This window comes from Tenebrio molitor, chromosome 8, assembly GCF_963966145.1.
Source record: "Tenebrio molitor chromosome 8, icTenMoli1.1, whole genome shotgun sequence".
Taxonomy (NCBI): Eukaryota; Metazoa; Arthropoda; class Insecta; order Coleoptera; family Tenebrionidae; genus Tenebrio; species Tenebrio molitor.
The window spans coordinates 11,281,193-11,297,430 of NC_091053.1; positions in this window are offsets into that span (position 1 = coordinate 11,281,193).

A 16,238-nucleotide genomic window follows, 5' to 3' on the forward strand; every position below is an offset into this window, starting at 1 on the left:
ACGTACGCGGTTCGGACGACGGCTACTAATTTCCGAAATTACAAGATTGCAAAAAAAATGAACCTCCCGGGAGAAACTTAGGGATAACGCTTAAAATTAACAAATGGGCGCTTCTTAAAGAAACAGCATGCAACAAAATGAAATCTACAACATACCCTTACCACGTGGTCCTGGTCCCAAAAACAAAAACAACGGACAACGAACGTGAGATAAATAATTACCCGTGTGGATAAAAAAAGAAACTGCCGGATTCTTCACGGGGACACAAAATATCTACTCGGGACGGTAGTGTAATTGGTTCGGATTTAACTTACAAATTTGAGAAACTTGGATCGCTCTTCGCAAGGTGTGTTCGTTTCGAAAAACTAAACAAAAGTGACCTACCCCCCTTCAACTACCCGCGCGAGAGACCGCTTTACCCCCGCTATATTTCCGCTTTTCCCCATCCCTTAGTTCCTAGTCTAGCCGCTAGTATACTCCGTACTCTGGTAGATTGCACGTTTTTTGACAGAAGACAGACACAGAAACCGGTTTGGTGGGAATTAATCTGCAGGGATACAATGGTTTTCTACATAACGTGAAACAATTGAGATGGAGAGTTTAGTATTTTTCACTGCTTTATGTTTTGGAACTAGAATTTAAAAACGTGCAATCTATCACCCTACGGAGTATACCTTCCCATTTGGCGCGCTGTTGTGGCGGTACCGGAAATTTGAATTTAAATTTTAAACTGGGTCACTACACAGTGTACTATATTTCGAACTATATATTTACTAAGAAAATATTCCCTTCAAATTTAAATTCATTCACCTTTTATATCCCCTATCTGGGTGCACCGAAACTGCCGTCACGGTCGTACTGACCTTATTAAGGGTTCTTTAATCCTAAGGTTCTTAATCCCTTCAATCAGGTAAAGGCCGTTGTGGTAGTAAGTAATTAGCACTTTTCTGGAAATTGACTTTATCTCTAAAATGTAGGTGGGTAGGTATTTTAGTTTGTTTTATTTTAACTTTCGTGGTAGCAACACCTCAACATGAAATTATTGTGTATGTTCAGTAAACGAGGCAATCCCTTGGTTGTTTTTGACAATTACAAAATTACAAAAAAACGTTGTATTCAACTCTTTCGTGTGTAAATTTGGTTTTTTGGCACTCGTGGCTCTTTAAAACGCTCGTTTCACTTGCGTTTTAGGTCAATGTTCACTTTAACTACTTCTGGAATTTTCCCGTTTTTTCTGGCTAGACAGCCTCAGGGCGTCCTCCTACATCGTTTTGCACCACTCAAACCTTGTGCAAATGAATTTTCCTTACCCTTTAGTTATACTAAGACATTGGCGCGACCTTGACGAGACCTTGAAACACAGCAAGAGAAAAAAAAAGGCATTTGCACAAGGTTTGAATGGTGGGAAACGATCTAGGAGGACGCCCTGAGACTGTGTAGCCAGAAAAAACGCGAAAATTCCAGAAGTAGTTAAAGTGAACAATTACTGCGTTTTAAACTGACCCATTCATTCTAAAAAAGCCCAATTTACATAGGAATTCGTTAAATAAACTACTAATTTTATATTTAATGAGTTTAATGAGTGTTTTTGAAGAAGGGTTGTTTGCATGAGTTATACTTGCACATAGGCACAGGTAAACATTTTTCTGACGACAGTTTCGGTATGGGATGGGATTAACTTTGACCGCGACGGCAATATGGGTGCGCCCCCGTATCTGTAGTTTATTGGCGACAACTGAGAGTCAATTGCTCCATGATATTTAAAAAGGCTTTTTTTGTAGTCAAACTTTAACGTAGTTGTAGGGGCCATAATTTTTATCATAGAAAAAATAAGTATAATCTAGAATGCAAAGTTGCTTACAAAATTTGTGTCAGGGTTGTGAGCACGGCTAGTGCACCTACCACAAGCCGTAGGGTGGCGCTCTTCATTTTAAAAAAGCATGGCCAACTTCATCTAGCTTCCGCTGCGCTTCATACGGCCGTCCCAATAAGGGTCTAAAGTTGATTCTGCTAACCTAAAAAAATCGTTTGGTAACTAGCCCCATCTGTTGCAATATTTTTAACATAAATATTTATGGGTTGATGGGGAAACCGTGTTTTTTTGTCAGTTTGGCGGAAAAATGTGAACCGGACTTGATACTACCCTTTCGACTGTTAGAGAAAATTCGAAATTTAAGTAAACCAATTATTATTTTTAATCGCAGTAACACAGTATATTGTAAAAAAATGAAATGAAATATTTCACTGCGACAGTTGTCTCTCTCCTATATTGTCTTTTTCAACCCCTGGTCCTCTTTTACGTTCAATTAATCTTCAAAATCATGGCGGTTTGACTTATCCAAATTATCAGTTTGTAAGTTTTTTTTAAAGAATTGGCAGATATTGCCACCACAGAAATTTTATCATATTTGGCAACTCGTAACAATTTTACTTCCACATTTAATTCGTAATTCCCTCTTTATCTGTAACACACATAATGACAAAATTTGTAAAGTTATAGAATTATTGATGAAACCACTTTTAAATAATAGTTGTTCACAAAAAACTGATTCTATAAAAAGAAAATCAATTGCTAATAAACCCATAAGTGGAAAGGTTTTAAAATTATAACACTACGTATCTACCAAAGAGGTACCTACATACCTACCTACCTATCCACCCATTTAGGTATGTTCTTTAGTTATCACTCCTTTATGCTGTTTAAAATTACGTTACTTTTAAGTTTTGTTCCTTTTCCATTGTTTTAGGTAAATAATGTATTAAATATAGTTATATATTTTCCAGTTTTACAAGACTATTACATATTTTCATTTGATTTTCATATCTTTTTGAAACTTCATGACACTTTTGAAGGAAACGTCAATCATTGTTATTAACAGTTTTCTCCGCTAGTTGGGGCTAGTTACCAAACGATTTTTTGAGGTTAGTAGAATCAATTTCAACAATGAAAATTGGCATAATGGGACGGCCGTATGGAGCGCAGCGGAAGCTAGATGAAGTTGGCCATGTAAAAAAGAGGGGGATATGACAAAAATATTGGAATTCAAATCATGTCACGGTATGTCATACAAATAATTTGGCATAAGTCTAACATTGTAAAAAATCATGATGAGATTGTGCAGTGTTCCTACATGTTATCGTCCACTTGCAACCAGGCATAGATTTCCTAATCCGGGAAAATATCCGGAGCGTTTTAGTGATTGGTTGAAGCGGATAGATAATACTCAATTAATAACATTAGATAGTTGGAAAGTATACAATCACCACACTGTATGTGGTCTGCATTTTGAGAAGCATTATTTTGCTGCAAATAATAAATTGAAAAATACCGCTGTACCCACTTTAAGAATTCCATACAGTGAGTTTAATGATATTTACATAAAATGTCATGTATACATTTTGCTTTTTTAGAGAAAACATCAAAAGACCAACTATTTCATCTGCAAGATGAAGTAATACCACCTTCCGTCAGCTTACAAACTCCTGAAACTCCCACCTTGTCACAAAGCAGGAAGTTCGAGCCTTGCAAATCTGAAAAAAAAGTACTGTCACCTACTGCCAACAAATTGTACCAGTCCTTGATAAAATTTTAAAAAGTGGCACGTATCAATAAAATTAGGGCAACTTCTTATCGAAAACAGTTACGGTTGGCTAAACAATTTGACATTAAAATGAAAAGCTCAGTTTTGGGGAGTGATGCTACAAATTTTTGTCTATCACAATTGAAAAAGCGAAATATTCAACCAAAAGGACGCAGATACACCACTGATGAGAAAGTTTTGGCTCTAGCACTATTTAAGCAATCTGGAAGAGCGTACTCAAAATTAAGGAAAATGTTTGCACTTCCCACTCGACAAACTATGATGGCTATGCTTAATAAAGTTCCAATTAATGCCGGTTTTAATCAAGTCATATTTGACAATCTAAAAGATGCTGCTTTAAAATTCAATAGTCGTTTCAAAATGTGTGCCCTTATTTTCGATGAGATGTCTATTATGCCGCACATCGATTACGATAAAAATTCTGATGAATTTTATGGGTTTGCAACTGATACTCCAGACATAAAAATTGCTGACCACGTCCTTGTCTTTTATATTTGTGGTATTTTTAAGAAATGGCAGCAACCGATATATTTTTCGTTTTCTTCATCTAGCACAAAATCTTTTGTTATAGTCGATGTATTAAAACAATTAATTGGTGAAATTCAAAAATGCGGACTAAAAATTATTGCCACTATTTGTGATCAAGGAGTTGCAAATCAAGCGGGTATAAATACTCTACTCAATGAATCACGATCGATCTACAACAGTAGAAAATTACCCGTAAAGAGGAGAATTATAGTTCAGAACGAAGAAATTATTCCTATGTTTGATACCCCTGATCAGGAACAATTTACTTACAAAAGATCTAATTTGGGAATGCAATGGAGAAATTGTTAAAGGAGAATGGAACCATATATTGCAAGCTTATTTGACTGACCAACCTTGCGGAGACCTAAGAGCGCTTCCAAAAATTAATGACCTACATGTTATTCCAGAAAAAATTCCAAAAATGAAGGTAATATGTAATAAAAATAATATTATCGTTGTCTGAACAGTTGTTATATTTAGGTATGTTACGCCACTCAGCTTTTCAGTCATAGCATGGCTGTAGCTATCTCACTGATGGTTAAAAGTGGTAGGTTGCAACATATGTACTCGAGCAAACGCTCTAGTTAACTTTTTTGTAGCTGATAACAATTTAAAGGAAGACGCTTTGGGCACTGCGAAGATAGTCAAGTTCTTCGATAAAGTTTTTGACAGCGTGAACGGCGGAACACTTCGCCCATCTTGTGGAAAACCCCTACGTGGTGGTGTGTGGAAAAATTCCGACCATGTGAATTTTTGGAAAGAAGCTATAAAAGCGTTAAAAAATATGTATTTTGTTGACAAAGGCGGAAAAAAAAACGATACCCCCAAGTTTAAAGAACTGGATTGTTACACTAGTAGGATTTTTGAATTTGAATGAATCAAGACGCAGTTGAAAATTATTTTGCAAAAATTCGAAGCCAGCGATGTCGTGCAGTAAATCCAACAGCACTCCACTTCCGAGACAGTTTTAAATCTTTATTGATACGTGATTTTTTTGGATCGAAATCAATAGGCGCTAACTGCGAGAGTACGAACATTCCCGACTTATTTAATATTAGAGGCTTCATCAACAAAATGCAAAATATTGCTCGAGACGAGAATGAGATTTCACCAGAGACCTTTAATATATGTAAATATATTTCGAAACTGCAAAATTTTGAGCTTGAGAAAAATATTCATAAAAGTATAATTGGGTACCTATGTTTCTGGATGGGTTGCCAAAACTTTAATAGCTATTTATGTAATAAGTAGTCTTTGTTTATGGCAGAGCGAGCTTGCGAGCGAGGCTAATAAATAGGGCAAGTTCACAAAGCCTAATTATGTACGAATTACATACAAAGCTTTATGTTCGATTGTGAGGTTAAGTTTCTTTTAGATACAAAATTAATAGATTCTAAAAATTACGATAATTTCGAAGTGTTCTGTTTTTGTTTCTGTGGTTACGAAATTATTTATTACTATTTATTTTAAAACGAACAGTGTTTGTGTTTGAAATACGAACTGAAATCGTCTTTATTTCTAGTTGTAATAATGAGCAAAGTAAGTGAAATTGCGGCAAAAGCTAAAGAATCTTGACTGCAAAGTTTTCTATTAATTCTATTCATTCCTGATTTAAATAAAATTAGGAAAATTTTGACATTTATTTTGAAGTAATACCCAAAATTGACAAGCGGCCGTTTTACTATCTTTATGGACTAGTCCATAAACAAATAGTTTGTGGACACTAAACGATATCATAAATCATGAATTATAATGCAATCGAACATAAAAAATATTAATTGTGATCTTTGAAAATCTCATATTTTTACAGACTTTTCACCTGCCGAAAATAGTTACAAATTAATTAATGAGAGAGAATATGACTGTCACTACAGAAAACTAAAATATTGCAACATACAATTTATTAAAAATATTAACAAAATTTATAATATTTCACTGTTGTAGATACACTTGCAGACAGTTACGTATTGAAATCATCTGAAGTCTCAGGTTCTGCCGCTGAAATGGCTTGCAAACGCAAACATAGCAAATATAGTTCAATCATTTCGTCAAACTACGTGTTTAAAGGTTTAGCATTTGAAACCTTAGGCCCTTGGTGCAAAGAAGCCATCGATTTCATTAATGTCATCGGAAACCGACTTATCGCGGAATCAGGCGATTCAAAATCAAAGAAATTCCTTTTCGAGAGGATTTCCCTTGCCATTCAACGTGGAAACGCTGCAAGCATTCAGGGCACTTTTCCAGATTCCGCAATATTATCGGAAATTTTTGTATTATAAAACAAAAATGTTTATGTAATTTCAAAAATTGTTTTGGCCAATATTACATCTTTTAAAAATTGTAAACATATTGTAATTCCCTATCACGTAAAATTTTCGTTCACATGTGACCATAAAGAAAAAATTGAAACTGAAATTATAAACAAGATTATTAATTTAATTATATTTACATTTGTCAAAGGTATAAATTTGATATTAAGTGGTAAAGATACCAGAGTAACTCAGTACCAAAATAAAGTTTATAATGAAGCTGTAACACTTTACAAAAAGAAATTAAATATAAAAAATCGTAAATAAAATTGTGTTTATTTTTTGTATACTTTTGAATTTAATAATTAATTTAGTAATTATACAGGGTGATTTACGAGGAATAATGAGCCCGACGGAATAGAAAATGCAACCCACAATACATTGCAACAAAAAGCCGGACATCGAAGCGGTAAATGTCCGGGTTTTTCTCCTGATGAATTGCGGGTTGCATTTTCTATTCCGTCGGGCTCATTATTCCTCGTAAATCATCCTGTATGTTTTGTTTCAGAACTTCGAATTTTTCACTCTATTCGAATCTAAATTTTAGCAACGTGGCAGGTTTTGTATGGAAAGCAAGAAGTTTAATAGCTAAATTTGACTCAAGTTACTTCATTAAACTCCTTATTTTGCATACAGAGTAAGTCACGTTGCCAACATTTACCTTTGAATGGAGTGAAAAATTCGTTCAGCAACATATCGTGTGTTCCACAAAAAACTCACTCGCAGCAAGCCATGACAAAAGTGAAGTATGTCTTAGTACCAGATGTGAAATGAACTACTAAAGTAAATTTATAGGATATGTGTCACTCACAATATGATGAAAATTTGTAAGTAACAAATGAACTACTTCCAGTGATTCTAAAATCGACATGACCAGTCTATCTATCTCTGTAGTCATGGCTTACTGCGAGTGAGTTTTTATTGGAACACACGATACATAATATTATTGGCAAAAAGGAGGGGAATATGGAATCACATAGTATGCTTTGAAATTTTGCACCCACCACAAGCCGATAGATGGCGTCAATCAGAAAAAAAACCATGGCCAACTTCATCTAGCTTCCGCTGCACTCCATGGAGCGCAGCGGAAGCTAGATGAAGTTGGCCATGAAAAAACTATGGAGTTTGCATTCTAAATTACACTTATTTTTTCTACTGGATACCGCAATACCCTATAAACGTATGTCGACTTTGAAAAAACATATCACAGACTTCGGTACCTTCCCCCATTTCATTCTAACCTGTATTAAAATATGTTTCTCTCTGGTATTACAATACGTATGTCGTTTTGATGTTTCGCAAATGTCAATTTTGAAGTTTGAAATTAATTCAAAAGTCTGAACCTGTGGTCTTAACTGTCATAAAACTTGATGTTTTAATTTCTAACATTATTCCTGCATTCGTAAAATAGAATAATTGCAATAATGAAAACCTGCAGAATTTGTTCTGCTCCTTACAGTTCTTCAAGACAAGACTTATCTTTTCACTAGTATGTACCTAAAATAGACGATTCTTTACAAATACCCAAGACCTGGGTGAAAAAATGATTTCAGTTTTCCAAAAGAAACCTTCTTAAGAAACAAATGGATATCAGTGTGGAAGAGACAATGAAAGTTCCAAAAGATGCGGTTATTTGTTCAAAACATTTTCGGAATTCTGAATATGAGGAATGTAAAAAACCATGCAAAATTTTAAAAAGGGGTTGTATAGTTATCTTCACAATACGTGAATTTTCCTACCACACCTAATGCCCCCTTTAATCTCAATTTCGCAGAAGAACATTGTAGTGGCAACAAAGATAGAGCGTATAAAACTTAAATATTTAATTTCTCTTTCATAACTTACTTACCTATTTTTAAAAATTGTTAGAAAATAAAACGACGACTACTCAATCAGTAGATCCGAGATATAATGCAGATGTAACAGTAGAGCATAGCCCTTGAAAAGCAGAACGACATGTAAATATGATCCAACAATATGTTGACGAGCAAAGGGAAATACAGTACGAATGTAAGAAAACTGCGAAAGCTCTAAACAAAAACAAGATAAGAAGTAAACTTAACAAAGTTGCATTATTTAATAATGAATAAATATAAGAATCTGTTACGACTAATATTTATTTTGATGTTTTTTCGTAAGTTTCATAGATACTTGTGAGTTTGAATTTACGCACAAATTAAAGTTAAGTGGTTCACAAAAGTATAGTTGTTGAAGGCAGACAACTCTCTTCACCTTTGTAGTCCAAACCTGGATTTCCTTTTGTGAAATCTTTACCAACAGCATTGTCAGTGTTTCACATTAGAGTGAAAAATACCTGGCTTTAGACGAATTAGTCATTCTTACTATGTTCAAGTTCTAAAACAATAATACTTGATAGAGTTAACGGTTCAAATACTCTCGAACTATGCAAACTTCAGAGAAACAGATTAGAAAAAAGATGACACGAATGACAGGAGAGTAATAAATAATTGATAGATTGAGAATTTAAACCAATCAGCATCGGGGGACTCTCTAAAGGATAGTGCTAATATCCAGATAATGCGTTGAGAGCGACAGAAATAGATGGTACGTCTTGTTCAACTATGATCGCTGTACGCCGTATCCAGTACTAATAAATCCATGTGTCTATGCAATTCTTGTCTATGCAATTCCCCATAGACAAAATAAGAACATATAGAACGCAAACTCCCTATACATTTTTTGGGCACAAAGCGTTTACCGCCATCTCTTATCCTGGTGAGGGTGCAAAATCACAGCCTACTGGATGAGTTTACCTTTCCTTTGATTTTTTTTTATCATCGTAAATTTTCACAACAAATTAAAATGCCAGCAATACTTTCGATATTTTATTTTCAACCGTTTTTGATACAGTTCTGCTTCATTTTTATAAATATTATTCCTAAATGTTACCGTTCCCGTATCCTACCACTTAAAATTAAATTTTACCCCTTAATGTAAATGTGGTTAAATGAATTATTTTACCAATAATTTCATCTTCAATTTTATTTTTAAGGAAACGAAAAATTAACATTAGGTATCTACTTGTTTGAACTACCGTTAAAATTTTGCTTTTAATATTATCGGCCGAAATTATGTTACTGAATATAATTTTGAAAATATTATGAATCTTATTAACATTTTTTACAAACTCTAAAAAACTCACACTTGCCACTTTCTGCTAAATTTTAGTATACATCCAGAAATCCTTCCAATGTTTTCATTCAATTTTTTTATGGAAAGAAGTGCTGTTTTTTTAATCCAAAAATTGTTCCAAAGTAGGTACATATTGCGTAAGTGTAGGACTGCTTCCTGCGAAAATTTTGTGTGCCCCGGATTTTTGTAAACTGCACAAGCAAGAGGTTTCTCGCAACGTGGGCGAAATGTCCCTCCCTCCAGATTATTATCAAAGAGTTTGTCAAAAAAGTTATTGTTTTTGCAGTTCCCAAGTCTTCATCATTTAGGTTTGTTCTACCTGTTAGTTAAAATATATATTAGATTATTAACAACAATTGTTATTAGAAATTACAACAGTTAACTAATAGCGTGATAGTTGAATTTATCATGATTATGACGACTCAAAACTTGAGTTGCATAGGACATCTTTTGGATCTTATCTGCATGTCCGTAATTTTGTGGAGGGCTCTTAATTCGCCCCACGCTGAATCATAAAGATAAACCTTCACTATATGGTCCAATTTCACACTTAAAATTTCTTCGTTTACTTCCCAAACCAAATCTTTTGTTATCCTATAATTTCTAATTCCTTTAATAAGATATGGTGTATCAAATAATGGTGTAATCTCTTGGTCTTGAAGTATTATTTTTCTTTCAATTTGTTGACTGTTTTCTATATAAATTTTGCTTGATTCTCTCAACAACAAATTTATTATTATTATTATTTGGTATGTTGGTTAGCAAAAACCAACAGTAAACAGCGTTATACAATGCAACAGCTCAAAAAGCGACTGTGTACCCGTTACGGGAAACGCCCCAATTAAACCTCTGAAATGCAGGTAATCAATCTCTTAAATTGTCCAAGACTAATCACAAAAATATCGCACTCACTACAGTTGCTATTGAATAATGTGCAGGCAGTATAAAGAGGGGAACGATGCAGTATATTAGTAACTGCTCGCGGAACATAAAAAAAACGACCAGATCTAAGATTTGCCCGAGGCACATTGAAATAAATTTGGGATAACAAGAAGGGAGAATTAGTAATGCCGTGTATGATCTTATATAGAAATATCAGAAAACTATCATTACGTCTCATATTGAGAGAACGCAGATTTGCCATATCATAAAGAACAGAATTAGGAGTACCTCTTGGAGGAAATTCAGCAATTAACTTGAACAGAAGATACTTGACAAACTTCCTCTGAACCGACTCCAAAGCATCAACACCTCTTCGATAGATCGGCGACCATACAATTGAACAGTACTCCAATTTAGATCTGACCAAGGTAAAATAAAGTGCCCTTAAGCAACTCTCAGACCTGAATCGTTTGCACGATCGAAAGATGAAACCTAAAGTTTTGACTGATGATGCCACAATAATATCAACATGTTCGTTGAAGGTGAATTGAGCGTCAAATGTAACGCCTAAATCCTTGAAAGTGAAACACCTAGTCAATGAAGCATTCCCAATTCTATAATCGAACATAAGCGGCTTGGTCTTACGAGAGAACGAGAGAATGTAGCATTTGTCACGATTCAAGGGGAGACCATTACTGCGACACCAACCATAAAGCACATCAACATTTGATTGCAAACGCATACAGTCAGAAATATCTCTAATAGTAGAATACAGCTTAACATCATCGGCAAACAAAAGCACATTTAAACTAAATATTTCAACGATATCGTTAATAAACAAAAGGAAAAGCAAGGGACCTAAATTAGACCCTTGGGGAACACCTGAATTTACAACTAGCCGAGCAGAATAGAAACCTAAAACATTTACGTAACAAAAACGATCCAATAAATAAGACTCGAATAGATTTAAAAGAGAGTCACTGAACCCGAAGTGTCTGAGTTTATTTAATAAGATATTATGATCGATGCGATCAAATGCTTTTGAAAAGTCGGTGTAGATGACATCAACCTGAGTATTTTTATCCAACGCAGCTGAAATGAAATGCGAGATGCAAGATAAATTGGTGGACGTAGACCTACCCCTAAAAAATCCATGCTGATGTTCAGAGATAACATTTTGTACATTAGTATATATATAAGAGTAAATAATAGACTCAAATACCTTGGAAATATGCGATAGAATGGTGACAGGTCTATAATTTGAGATGATATTCTTCTTACCCGACTTGAATATAGGACAAATCTTACCAACCTTCCATAAGCACGGATAAACTGAGGTTGTTAAAATTAAATTGTATAAAAAATGCAAAGGCGTAACCAGTATTTGAGCACAATCCTTAAGGATAAAACCAGGAAGGGCATCCTCACCGCTGGCAGAAGACGGCTTCAGTTTTAAAAGATGCCTTAGGATATCATCAGTAGAAATACTTGGCAAATGAATATAATTGTTGTTACAAGGATTATTAAACTGAAAATCCGTCATTGATGGTGACGAAAAATTCTTTTCGAAGTAGGATAGAAAGGCGTTAGCGATAGTATGCGGGGTGGAGTACTCGACCTCATCTAATTGCATAACTGAAGGAATAGTACTAGATTTCCTTTTATGGTTCACAAATGACCAAAAACAACGAGGGTCGTGAGTTAGTTGCTGTTCAACCGTAGAAATATACTCATGGTATGCTGCATTAATGCTGATCTTAAGATCACGTCTCAAGGTCCTAAATTCAATTAATGTAGAGCGTGACTTAGTTTTTTTGTATCTTTTAAAAACCTTAAACTTGTGTTTTAATTTCCTGATAATGTCGGTTGTATACCAGGCCGGATAATGTGAAGAATTCGCTCTGTTCAGCGGTACAAACTGCCGAAACATGTCATATAACTTTTCATAAAATAAACCGACTGCCACATTCACATCGTTCACAGCATGCAGAAAACTCCAGTCACAATTGGCAATACAATCGTAGAGACCCAACAGGTTAGCTTTACGGAAATTAAATCGAGGATGAAGCGCACTTCCAATTAACAGGGGAGCGGAATCAAGCATAACACTGCAATCAAAACTTGATAGTATTAGATCTAAACAACGATTATCACAATTCGTAATATAATTGAATTGTTTAAGATTTAAAATACTACAAAAATTAAGTAAAAGTTCGTTTTTAGAGTCTATTCTGCAACCATTATTATTGATATAATTAGGCACATTAAAATCACCTATAAACAGTACATCGTGTTCATACAAGTAATCCAAGACCTCCAAAAACTCCATCAGGGTGGCAAAGTCATCAACTGAGGTTTGAGGTGGTATATAAATAACAAAAACGAACACAAAAGATTGGGAATTCAATACAACTTTACAACCTATTATATCAATAATAGGCAAATGGGCAATAATATGGTCAAGATTCAGTTGAAAGACCCGATAAGATTTGTGAATTAGCAGCAAAACGCCACCACCACGCACGAGGCCAAGATCAGTAAAGTTTCTGTCCTTTCTGTAGATGTCGTAAATGCTATTATCAGCAATTTCCAAGGATGAAACATTATCAGATAGCCAAGTCTCGGAGACGGCAATGACGTCACTCTGAGAACCACCAGTTGATTCAAAAAAATCAGATATCTTAGTATTCATACCACCGGCATTTAGGTACTGAACCAAGAATGAGATCTGCTCAGGCTTACGTACACTATTGGAGGCAGATGCAACAGAGGAGCCAAGGTCTAAAGGACTTATCAGACGGTCACCTCCAGTTAGGGTGATATTACCATCAACAAACAAAGACAACGATTCAATATTAACTGCCTCTTGATATAATAGTGAATCCGAATTTAGTTGCTATGAAGGTAAAGTAGCATCACCAAATAAATCTTTCTTTATATTAGCTATTAGATTTAAATAATACTGACATTCGTTAGTGTCCCAACATGCATGAGCAGCGTTTACACCAGTCAGATTGGTCTTTGAATTGAGGGATACACAGTTTATGCATCTTAAAACAGTAGATTTGCACTCCTTTACCTCATGGGATTCACCACATCTAGGACAACTAAGATTACGTTTGCAAAAAGTATGAGAGTGGTGATAGCCGTTGCAGCGATAACAGCGAATTACATCAATAGCATCAAATATATAACAGTTGTCTAATCCAATCAAACAGTGTTTCGAATTTAAAGCTTTAATATAAGTATTGACGTCAACTTGCAAGATGAACTGAAAAACATCAGGTTTCTTCTTAGTGGGAAAATATTTAAGGATTTTCAGCTGAGAAGGATTACTAAATACAGAGCTATTTTGCTTTACCAAAAATGATATAATATGTTCTTTTCCTAAATCACTAGAAACCCCTGAAATGCGTAATCTAGGCGAAATATTTTTTAAGTCTTTAATTTCGTACGAGTCCACTAATTTATTATCCAAAGCAAATTTTTTGAACTCGGAAGGATCATGGCATTTCAGAATAAGACCGCCATTTTTCGTTGAACGTACACCCGATATATCAACATTTGATTTAGAAGGATCAATTTTGTTAATTATGTCAGATTTGGTTTTAGAGACTGCTTGAGAAGATTCTTTTGGCATGACAACCACAGATGCACATCGCTTAATAGTGGCAGCATAAGATAATACGTTGGATAAGGGTAAATCTTGAGATTTATTCTGCAGCAATTCCTTCTGGGATAATTTATCAGTTAGTTTCTGAATTTCAGTTCGTAGTAGAGAATTCTCTTTTCTTAGATCCGCAAGTTGTCCGTTTAAAGAATTAAAATGATTCCTCATAGATTTCCCCGAAAATTTCAAAATATTTATAAATAGTTCCAGAGAATTCATTGAAAACATTTTTGAAGGCGTCAGGAACATTGTTTAAAGTGTTACTGTCAGGCAGGAAAGGTGGTAGTAAGACGTCGGTTTTTATTGTATTACCAGCAGTATCAGACAAAACGGTAGAAGTAAGGTTAAACATATTGTCAACAGACTGCTCTATATTAGGAATAGGTGAGGTTACGTCTGACGAGCAACCTACACATACCCAACTGCGAACTTTGTCCTCAGTTTTCATAACTGCAAATAAAGCCTTTGAAACTCGGACACATGCCAAGTGAAAAACACCCGCACAGTCTTTACTGCATCTTAAATAATCATCAGAACGAGCGATAGTTTTGTTACAATTCATGCATTTTCGTCCCATTTTTATGGCGACAAAAGAAGTGATGCCACTGCGATAGCACGTACTATCAGCAGTGGTAAAAACAACTCACCCACTCGATAACCGTAAAAGTCAATCCAGCACAAGAAAAAAAACACAAAAATAAAAAGGTATATATAAAAAAAAAAAAACCTGAAATTAGTTAACGTACGATTAGTCCACACTATTTCAACAGAACAGGAACCAAAAACACTGTTGATCCCTTTAAAAACCATGAAACTTGCAGAGCGTACACATACACGTATACACGCATATACACTTCGCACAAGTATTATTAATTTAGCAATCTTAGCAGCGGTACTACATTATTTGTGAACGTGATACAGCCTCATTTTGAATTACAAGATAGTGACATAAAGATTGACACTGCTTTGACTGATTTTTAGATTATTGATATTACTTTGATTTTAAAGTTTTAACTTTTTAAAACATTTGCGCCCTCTTGCGGTGTGGTGAGGGTGCGCTAAACGATTTTCCAAAAATTTATTAGGGACTTTTCATTCTATAGTACCTATTTTATTTTCTCTATGCAATTCCCCATAGACAACACAGTAAACCTATAGAACGCAAACTCCCATAGTTTTTTGTGTCCCGACGCCATCTACTGGCTTGTGGTAGGTGCAAAATAAGTGAAGTTTTTATTTTAAATTTTTTTAGATACATTTCCATTGCATTTTTATAAATTTTGATTTGGTGTTTCTTTTCCTCAATTGCGACAAACAGAGATTTATGGCTTCCTCACCTTCAAAATTTTGCTCTTTATTTTGACATCGAATTTTGCATGTAACGTTTTCGGTACATTGCAGCCCGTAGTTGTAGCCCGAATTTTGGATTAATATTCTGGCTTTTTATAATTTTGATTATGCTCAGCTTTTCTTATTTTCTTTTTGAAACTTTCACAAGAATTTATATCTTCATTACTACATAAAACAGGATTTACACTATTTACTTATAGCGTCTTCAGTAGAAATATCGTAGATTAGTAGATCGGATGAAAATTCTATAAAAAATAGTTTTCAGTTAAAATACAGGGTGGTCCCGATATAACCTGCCAAAAAAATTCTGGGTCATTAGAAGGATCTAACAAGTCCAAAAAACCCCATTTTGTTAGGTCCAAAATAATGGGGATAAATTAACCCTTATCCACACCCATTCGACGCTGCTGACCACAAAAATACGTACCTACTCAGGAATTAATTGTTGGTGTTTGTAAGGATGACAGTATCTAAGCAACATAGGTACCTGAATCGTTTATGACAAATCTCAAATCTGACAAACTAAATCAAATTAATGACATTTATTGAAAACGCTGTACCTACACTGTGTGCGTTAATTCACCAGATTATTTAGGTACAAAAGCTGATTTTGTAGACTGAGATGAATGAGTAATAAATAAAGTGGTGTTCCTCAATGTGTAAATAAATGTAGAGGTAGTGTGTGCAAAATTGTGGAAGAACTGTGTAACAAGAGTATCGTCTTAATTGTGGTTAAATAGCCAA